This window comes from Carassius auratus, unplaced genomic scaffold (genome assembly GCF_003368295.1).
Source record: "Carassius auratus strain Wakin unplaced genomic scaffold, ASM336829v1 scaf_tig00214722, whole genome shotgun sequence".
Taxonomy (NCBI): domain Eukaryota; kingdom Metazoa; phylum Chordata; class Actinopteri; order Cypriniformes; family Cyprinidae; genus Carassius; species Carassius auratus.
Genome location: NW_020527782.1, coordinates 64872 through 74951, shown reverse-complemented (window position 1 = coordinate 74951; position 10080 = coordinate 64872). Strand labels below are relative to the sequence as shown.

Below are 10080 nucleotides of genomic sequence, written 5' to 3'. Positions count from 1 at the left end.
ATTTATCATGATGACAGTCAGGAGAAGTGAGGAAAAAGTGTTTATACCATTTAAAATATGGATGATTTTCTTACAAAAACACACCAATTCCCTACAGGAACCCTTTATTCATCTCTTTTTATTACAGATGCGCATGCTTTATTTGACTACTTTTGGACTATTGAACAAAAACACCCTCTTACTCCAATTCTAACGCTTGAAGTGCCAGGATAATTATTTATATAAGTCAGATTGGATTAATCTGGAATAAATCAGTCATATACACCTAAAGAGTTCTTGAGAGTTAATAAAACACGGCCTAATTTCATTTTTGGGTGAACTAACCTTTAATATCTTTCTTGTGGTGAACACAAAAGAAAAAAGATATTTTTGATGAATGTGGGTAACCAAACAGTAGCTGGTGCACATTTGATAGTAGAAAAAATACTGTTCAACTGTCTGGACAAACAAAGACACATGAAAAAATAAACTTGAATTAATGCACTACATATTATATATATATATATTATATATTATATATAGAGAGAGAGAGAGAGAGAGAGAGAGAGAGAGCGCAAGAAGGAGAAAAAGAGAATGAATACAATATATACATACGCTAAATAAATATTACAAATAGATACAATATATACATAATATATACAAAAAATAATATATACATAATATTCTAAAAAAAAATGTATATACACATTTACAGACTGTGAGCCCTATAAACCTACTGCCACCTGAATGCTGCTGTGCCAATGCTTCGACTATACTCCGAAGATGGATCTGACCATCGCCCCAGCCTCTGGCTTTCACGACAGTCCATCATGTCCATCATCGCTGCTTTGAAGACAGACTCTGACCATGGCTCGGAAAAGGATATTGAGGTGCTGGTGTTCCTGTACTGGCTGGCTCATGCAGCATCATATCGGGTTGTATCTCTGGCCTTCGACATCCCAAAGGCCACAGTGCATGACATTGTGCACAGAATCAGCAGGGAAGTGGTCAGTATTTTGTATTCCCGACCCTGGACGACCTGGAGGAAGTGGGGGCAGGTTTTTGCTCAGCTTTTTGCATGGTGGCTGGTGCAATAGACGGATGCCACATCCGGATCAAGCCACAGCAAGTGAAGCCCCATGCTACTTCAACAGAAAGCTGTTCCACTCAGTCCAGCTGCAGGCCATCACTGACCACAAGGGGAAGTTCATCGACATCTTTGTCAGGTATCCTGGGTGTGTGCACGATGCCAGGGTGCTGAAGAACAGCCCCATTTACACTGGCCGCCTTTATTCACCTGCAGAAAAATGCATCCTTGGATGAATAAAGACTATTTAAAGACCAGAAAACCCTGTTTTCCCCTTCCAGTGCACAGCGTCTCCATCACTAAGACTCCTATCGGCCCTCCTCGCGGCTGCACATGGTAACTGGGGATATCACAGCCCCAGGCTAATCGACAGGGGATCTCGGAGTTGCAGTGGTCCCCAGAGGTGCCACCCACCAACCACTGTCACACTGCCTATGGCAGTAGCCGCATTTCCACTGTCGGGCCGGTGCGAGCCAGGTTTTAAAGCCGGACGGGGCTCATAGCCTCGGGCCAGTAGCACCGAGGCCAGAATAGCGCTGGGTCCTCATGAACAACGTCATGCAACCTCATCATTTCACCAACAAAGAGAAGTTATCAGAAAACTAATAAGAAATAAATCACCGGAACATGCGCGATCACACACGCACATGATAAAAGCGGCTGTTTGTTTGCATGCTTTGTTAAATATTCAAACTCAAAAGCATCGATATTTTAACTATAGAATAAGTGATACATTGATCATAATGATTCAATTTATCAGGACTCAAAATTAATCACACAGAAATACACTTATTTCTATTTTCTTTATTTTCAACCCCAGATCGCTGAAGAGCGCATCATCTGATAACCATCGGATTCCTTTTTCATAGTCGTATTGATCGTCTGTAGATCGTCTGTTTGAGCTGTTAAATGAAACGTCTTCCCTACCTCTAAATGACATCTATACGACGTATCTTTATCACCCGAAATATGCCGGCATGTCCGTCGAGAACGGGAAGCTGCTACTTGATTAATTTAAAGGGAAATACTTGAAGAAATAACGATCATTTAAAATCCATATTCTGTGATTTGTTCTTTGTACAGGAACGTATATAGCATGTTTAAAAGCAAACATCACATTATTTTGTAGACATACATTTATTTATTAAATGTGTTATATTCCATTGATGTTTTCAAGGAGACACAAACACTTTTTCTTTACTTATGTGCACAGAATTACACTGTGCGCTTTACGTTAACATTTATATTGCTCTTAGTGATCAGACAAAAGGTGACATACTTTACTGGAAACAAACGAGAAAAGCACAAAAAAGGGTTTTAACCACGTAATCCATCATGCACTTTTAAATCGGTTTGTCCAACTATCCCTGTTAATGGAGATAAACGCGTGTAAGATCATTGACTACTTGTAGGTTTTAAGTGTTCAACATTACAAGATTAGTGATTGTACTTAACGATTAAATGTAAACATATATATATATATATATATATATATATATATATATATGATGAGCAAGTTACTCCAAATAAAGTAACTACAGTATGATTATTTTGTACAGTACTTCAAATGTAATAACATTACTGTACTATTTACACTCTTGTAAATGTTAAACTTGAGATGTTTGTTAAATTCACTATTGTTTTAGACAAATGTTCAATAGTCTATACAGTATTTAATGCAATTACTGTACATCCTGCCTATAAATTAACTACAGCATAATTATGAGCAATAGACAACTCAAAAATTAGTCACACCAACACTTACCTGTCTACATAACTATATAACTTCCTGGAAAGTTCAGCTTCAAGCCTTCTCAAACACCGCTGAACCTGCTATTTGTGGTTAACTACAGACAGGGCTGTTGGATCAGTGTTGACCTAATTGATCACCCCGTTTTTTATAATTAAGGGCTGATTCATGGCTTCAGTTCATGTAGTTCTTTACCTTCACAGCATATATTAAAAATGTAAAATGTACACCTAGCCATGGCTTACCTCACATATTACATTTAATATTTTATTTAAAAGCACCATTAAAATGGTTTCAGTATCTATTGAGAATGGTTACAAAGACACTCATTTTTAGATATTTAACTCTACAAGGTAGAAACCTCAGGAGGAAACAGACTACACAAATGTTCATCTGAACAGATGTTATGCAGCTTCACAACATTAATGACCCTTAATTTCTTCTTTCCCAGTTTTAAACTTGAATCCAGGTCAATATAACATTTCAATAATGTAAGGTGATGACACTAAACACCTGCTCATCATATTACTGCACAAGACCCAGAACTGACCGTGAGAGTTTACACTTCAGATATGTTCAACTTCAATTGGTCTGCGCAGCACCGCTTAAACTATGACAAAGTATCGTGAGAGCGATTCAAAAGTATATGAAGCTGGTACTGTGATGTCATATTCCGATCGGTCTGCACAGCACTGCTTCAAGTCAAACACACCTATTATCTCTTCCAGGGAAAGATTAAGAATTAAATCTGTTTAAACCTCCATTACAGATTGTCAATCTCTGATTTAAATCAGATATACTATATTGTACTGTAAACTATTTATATAACCACCCACAAAATGCATCAGTTCAATTGAAAATTTAGATATGTAATTGTTTATTTTTATGTAGTTATTTTACATTTTTGCATTTAACTATTTCCTTTGTTTAATTTGACTACAGAAAGTTATCCATTACCATCCGTCAACCAACTAAAGGTATGTACATTATGTTAATGCATATGACTTGGTAGGCCAGTAAACAAAAAACAAAAAATAGGGTTGTTTGTATTAAGGTCTTAATACTATGGCTTCAAATGAACCATCCTATTGGACACTGAGACGGAAAGCAAAGGACAAGGTGGATCAGCAACTGCAGACAATACAGGCAACAACTTGGGGGAAAGAATTGGGTTGGATGCACAGTAAAACCATTCAAGGTCAAAATGATGATGAAGATACATTCATGGACTGTCTCTCTCATGTTGATGAGACTGAAGATGTGTTCCTGATGACAGTGAATCAGACACAGAATCAGAATCAGATCCAAATTCATTAGATGATGATTTGGCATCCTGGGCTACTGAACACAAAATTACACATGTGGCATTGAATTCATTGCTCAACATTTGTTGACATTCTGCGCAACATTCACACGTTTTGAGCTTCAGGTCAGCATTGATGGTTTGCCACTCTATAAGAGCTCAGCAACACAGTTCTGGCCCATCCTAGAGACACTGCAAAACATCAAACAAGAGCAACCAGTGACAATAGGTTTATTTTGTGGCACAAGTAAACCTACATCCCTAGCTGAGTACCTTCAAGAATTCGTCTCTGAAGTAAATGAATTAGCTAAAGGATTTGAATTCGATGGAGTGATGTTCAATTTCTCTTCGATGGTCTGTGATGCACCTGCCCATGCATTCCTGAAAAATGTTAAAGGTCACACAGGCTATCACGGATGTGAAAAATGCACACAGGATGGTTTGTACCTAGAAAACAGAATGACATTTCCAAGAACTGACATGCCTTTAAGAACTAATGAGAGCTTCAGAAATAAGACAGATGCTGATCATCATCACGGTCCATCACCTCTTGAAGAAACATCCCTAAACATGGTCTCTGGTTTCCCCCTCGACTACATGCACCATCATGAGACAGCTTCTTCTCTTGTGGCTGAAGATGGGTCCTCTGACTTGTAGGCTGTCAGGATTTCAAATAAACACATTGTCAGAAAGACTGTTAAATGCTCGGAGAAGTGTGCCCATGGAGTTTGCAATGAAACCAAGGGCACTGAGAGAAATTGATAGGTGGAAGGCAACAGAGTTTAGGCAGTTTTTACTGTATACCGGACCTGTCATGATGAAAGATCTCCTTAACACACAGGTGTACAAAAATTTCTTGCTACTTTTTGTGGGAATCTTCATCCCGTGCAACAACAGTTTGATTGAAGACTACTGTGATTATGCCAATGACTTACTGGTGCTCGTTGTCTCTCACTTTGGTCAACTGTATGGTCCACAATTCTTGTCCTACAATGCACTCTGCCTTGTACATCTTGCAGATGATGCGAAAAAGCATGGTGTCCTTGACAACTTCAGTGCTTTCAAGTATGAGAATCACCTAAACAAACTCAAAAGACTTCTGAGGAAACCAACATGCCCACTCAGTCAAATAATAAAAAGACTCTCAGAAATGCAAAACCAGGCCACATCTGCTCGAAAAACCACATGCGACTGGTCCTCTTCCTGCATCCTGCATCCTTCCATGATGCACAATATAAAGAGTTGAGAACAAGCCAACACACTCTGAAATTGGATAAGGCAAACAGTCACGTTTGCATTGGCGGCAAAGTTGCTAAGCTGCAAAACATAATTTCATTAAGGGATGAAATTTATGTTGCTTACAATACCTTCAACCACCAGGAATCCTTTTTTGACTATCCACTGCCATCCTCTACACTTGGCATTCATTTAGTGGATGACCTCTCAACAACAGTTGATTTCTGAAAAAAGGTTGATTACTAGAAAAGGTGGTATCCTCACAATTATATTCCTTCTTAGAGAAAAATGGTATATGTGAGGATTTCCAGTCAGGATTTAGACCGTATCATAGTACTGAGACTGCTCTCCTTAGAGTTACAAATGATCTGCTCTTATCATCTGATCGTGGGTGTATCTCTCTATTAGTTTTATTGGATCTTAGTGCTGCGTTTGACACAATTGACCACAACATTCTTTTGCATAGACTTGAACACTTTGTTGGCATCAGTGGAAGTGCATTAGCATGGTTTAAATCGTACTTATATGACCGCCATCAGTTCGTAGCAGTGAATGAAGATGTATCATATCGATCACAAGTGCAGTATGGAGTACCTCAAGGCTCAGTACTAGGGCCTCTACTCTTCACGCTTTATATGTTACCCTTGGGAGATATCATCAGGAAACATGGTGTTAGCTTTCACTGTTATGCTGATGATACGCAGCTCTATATTTCCTCGCAGCCCGGTGAAACACACCAATTTGAAAAACTAATGGAATGCATAGTCGATATAAAAAATTGGATGACGATTAATTTCTTACTGCTAAATTCAGAAAAAACAGAGGTGTTAATTATAAGGCCTAAAAACTCTGCTTGTAATAACCTAGAACACTGTCTAAGACTTGATGGTTGCTCTGTCAATTCTTCGTCATCAGTTAGGAACCTAGGTGTGCTATTTGATCGCAATCTTTCCTTAGAAAGCCACGTTTCTAGCATTTGTAAAATTGCATTTTTCCATCTCAAAAATATATCTAAGTTACGGCCTTTGCTCTCAATGTCAAATGCAGAAATGTTAATCCATGCATTTATGACTTCAAGATTAGATTATTGTAATGCTTTATTGGGTGGTTGTTCTGCACGCTTGGTAAACAAACTACAGCTAGTCCAAAATGCAGCAGCAAGAGTTCTTACAAGAACCAGGAAGTATGACCATATTAGGCCGGTCCTGTCCACACTGCACTGGCTCCCTATCAAACATCGTATAGATTTTAAAATATTGCTTATTACTTATAAAGCCCTGAATGGTTTAGCACCTCAGTATTTGAATGAGCTCCTTTTATATTATACTCCTCTACGTCCGCTACGTTCTCAAAACTCAGGCAATTTGATAATACCTAGAATATCAAAATCAACTGCGGGCAGCAGATCCTTTTCCTATTTGGCGCCTAAACTCTGGAATAACCTACCTAACATTGTTCGGGAGGCAGACACACTCTTGCAGTTTAAATCTAGATTAAAGACCCATCTCTTTAACCTGGCATACACATAACATACTAATATGCTTTTAATATCCAAATCCATTAAAGGATTTTTAGGCTGCATTAATTAGGTAAACCGGAACCGGAAACACTTCACATAACACCGTACTTTCTACATCATTAGAAGAATGGCATCTACGCTAATATTTGTCTGTTTCTCTCTTGTTCCGAGGTCACCGTGGCCACCAGATCCAGTCTGTATCCAGATCAGAGGGTCACTGCAGTCACCCGGATCCAGTACGTATCCAGACCAGATGGTGGATCAGCACCTAGAAAGGACCTCTACTGCCCTGAAAGACAGTGGAGACCAGGACAACTACAGATCCCCTGTAAAGACCTTGTCTCAGAGGACCACCAGGACAAGACCACAGGAAACAGATGATTCTTCTGCACAATCTGACTTTGCTGCAGCCTGGAATTGAACTACTGGTTTCGTCTGGTCAGAGGAGAACTGGCCCCCCAACTGAGCCTGGTTTTTCCCAAGGTTTTTTTCTCCATTCTGTCACCGATGGAGTTTCGGTTCCTTGCCGCTGTCGCCTCTGGCTTGCTTAGTTGGGGTCACTTCTACTACAGCGATATCATTGAATTGATTGCAAATAAATGCACAGACACTATTTAAACTGAACAGAGATGACATCACTGCATTCAATGATGAACTGCCTTTAACTATCATTTTGCATTATTGAGACACTGTTTTCCTAATGAATGTTGTTCAGTGCTTTGACGCAGTGTATTTTGTTTAAAGCACTATATAAATAAAAGTGATTGATTGATTGATTGATTCTGCAAGTTTGAGGAAATAGAGAGTAAAATTTTTCTTGTCCCCTATCACAATCAATTCGTTTCAATTCCTCTTCTACATATGGAGTAATTCTTTATCAGCACTTTTTGTTTCATAGTTCATGCATTTCAAATACAATGTTCAAAATTAAGTTTCATTTAAGAGTTAATAAAAAATACGAGTTTCAGGCTTGCAAAAAAAAAAAAAAATGTACCTAATCGTGGAGTTTGAGGGAGAAGGGACGACTGGACCAGCTGCCAAGTCCTGGTGGCCACCATATAAAGATCTTGACAGGTTGCTGAAGAGTGTTAGGACAATGGAGGCACCACAGCCAGAAAAAGGGTGGACCAGACATAGAGCAAGAATCCTGCACGAGTCTGGTAAGAGTAAATGATGCTGTAAATTAAACAATGATTTTCCCCAGATTACCTGTAGTGATCGACCGATATATCACCAAGGCCAATTTTTCAAATATCGGCATCAGCTGATAAGTTATTCTGCTTGGCTGATGTGTTCGAGGCGGGACTTTTATTTTGATGGCACTGAGAATGAGAGCACCAGAGCACAATTCAATTCAAGTTTATTTGTACAACGCTTTTTACGATTCAAATCATTGCAAAGCAACTTTACAGAAAATTAATTTTCTAAAATATTTAGTAGTAGCTTTTCAGTGATGACTGTCAGTTTATGTGCATACGCTAGAAAAATCGGAAAAATCAATAGAAGACATAAACAAACAGCAATTATGCAATCAAACTTATACCAAAATGTGGAAGTTCTGTATGTTGTCTCTGGGTTAGCATCATCTGCAGTCCTCTGAGGGTCAGCATCATCTCTTCTCAGGTGTTCTGGATCCAGACTGGAGCTTGTGTAAATCCTAGTTACCACGGGATGAAGATCCCAGCAGAAACAGAGACATCATTAGCATAGCTGCTGTTCCAGCCAAGTAAAATTAATTAGTTTATCCCAAGCTAAAAAATAATAATACGCATTTGCTCCGATATAAATGCAGTCCAAAATTATAAGATGCATTATTTGAATGCTTGGCCAAAGAGGTGCGTTTTTAATCTAGATTTAAACAGAGACAGTGTGTCTGAAACCCGGACATTATCAGGATCTTGTGTTCTGCAGTGAGGACCATCTCCACAAACTTTCCAGATTACCAATGTTTACTTTCTTTGTTTCTATATTTTTAATAATTTCTTTATTTGAGAAAAATACTGAAATAGAATTACAGAATCAGGAAGTTATCATCTAAAGTATATTTATTTTACACTTTTATTTTGAATACAATTCATTTTCAAATCATTTCAAGTTTCTCAAACATTAAAAAAAAAAAAAAAAAAAAAAAAAAATATATATATATATATATATATATATATATATAATTAAAATAAAAATACACACGTACACATACATATAAACACACACACACACACACATATACAGTATTGTTCAAAATAATAGCAGTACAATGTGACTAACCAGAATAATCAAGGTTTTTAGTATATTTTTTATTGCTACGTGGCAAACAAGTTACCAGTAGGTTCAGTAGATTGTCAGAAAACAAACAAGACCCAGCATTCATGATATGCACGCTCTTAAGGCTGTGCAATTGGGCAATTAGTTGAAAGGGGTGTGTTCAAAAAAATAGCAGTGTCTACCTTTGACTGTACAAACTCAAAACTATTTTGTACAAACATTTTTTTTTCTGGGATTTAGCAATCCTGTGAATCACTAAACTAATATTTAGTTGTATGACCACAGTTTTTTAAAACTGCTTGACATCTGTGTGGCATGGAGTCAACCAACTTGTGGCACCTCTCAGCTGTTATTCCACTCCATGATTCTTTAACAACATTCCACAATTCATTAACATTTCTTGGTTTTGCTTCAGAAACAGCATTTTTGATATCACCCCACAAGTTCTCAATTGGATTAAGGTCTGGAGATTGGGCTGGCCACTCCATAACATTAATTTTGTTGGTTTGGAACCAAGACTTTGCCCGTTTACTAGTGTGTTTTGGGTCATTGTCTTGTTGAAACAACCATTTCAAGGGCATGTCCTCTTCAGCATAGGGCAACATGACCTCTTCAAGTATTTTAACATATGCAAACTGATCCATGATCCCTGGTATGCGATAAATAGGCCCAACACCATAGTAGGAGAAACATGCCCTTATCATGATGCTTGCACCTCCATGCTTCACTGTCTTCACTGTGTACTGTGGCTTGAATTCAGAGTTTGGGGGTCGTCTCACAAACTGCCTGTGGCCCTTGGACCCAAAAAGAATAATTTTACTCTCATCAGTCCACAAAATGTTCCTCCATTTCTCTTTAGGCCAGTTGATGTGTTCTTTGGCAAATTGTAACCTCTTCTGCATATGCCTTTTTTTTAACAGAGGGACTTTGCGGGGATTCTTGAA

At 38.2% G+C, this 10080-nt stretch overlaps 1 long non-coding RNA gene across 3 annotated transcripts; it reads right to left on the bottom strand.

The window, feature by feature from the left end:
* Nucleotides 1-3732: 3732 nt before the first annotated feature.
* On the bottom strand, nt 3733-8589 carry LOC113092880 (uncharacterized). 3 transcript variants are annotated; one of them, XR_003287646.1, is made up of 6 exons: nt 8418-8589; nt 7869-8196; nt 5487-5579; nt 5055-5382; nt 4667-4777; nt 3733-4311 (listed from the first exon to the last, which is right to left on the bottom strand). It is a non-coding gene; the product is annotated as an uncharacterized LOC113092880 (long non-coding RNA). The 3 variants fall into 3 exon arrangements; XR_003287645.1 differs by having other exon boundaries at nt 7869-8031; XR_003287647.1 differs by lacking the exon at nt 3733-4311 and adding an exon at nt 4348-4566 and having other exon boundaries at nt 7869-8031.
* Between the last annotated feature and the right edge of the window lie 1491 nt (nt 8590-10080).